Raw genomic sequence first — 376 nt, 5'->3', positions numbered from 1 at the left:
GACCTGAGCAAACCGGCCAGCCCTCCATGAACTTTTTAAAGATCCATCATGTAAGTATCTCACTGAATTCTTTCAAAATCCTCCTGTTGGCTTGGTTAGAAGAAATTTCCCCTAAATCTTATCTTTTCTTCTGCAACCAGGCTGCACAGAGTAGGAAGGATGGAAAACAGACACAGGCACTCTTTCATTCCGGCTCAGCCGGGTCTCAGCCTGCTCTGGGCATCCGGGTGGACCCGACCAGCAGCAGCAGAGCCTGGTGGGCAAGGGCAGACTGTCAGAACCTAACCGGAGGCCGCTTTTCTTTCTCTTTCTTTTGGTAAGTGATTACAACTGGGAAGCCAAACAGATTCTTACAGGGCTCTCAGGAATAACCAGT

The sequence above is a fragment of the Galeopterus variegatus genome, unplaced genomic scaffold, assembly GCF_000696425.1.
Source record: "Galeopterus variegatus unplaced genomic scaffold, G_variegatus-3.0.2 Scaffold1516, whole genome shotgun sequence".
Taxonomy (NCBI): Eukaryota; Metazoa; Chordata; class Mammalia; order Dermoptera; family Cynocephalidae; genus Galeopterus; species Galeopterus variegatus.
Note: the sequence above shows the minus strand (reverse complement) of the source record.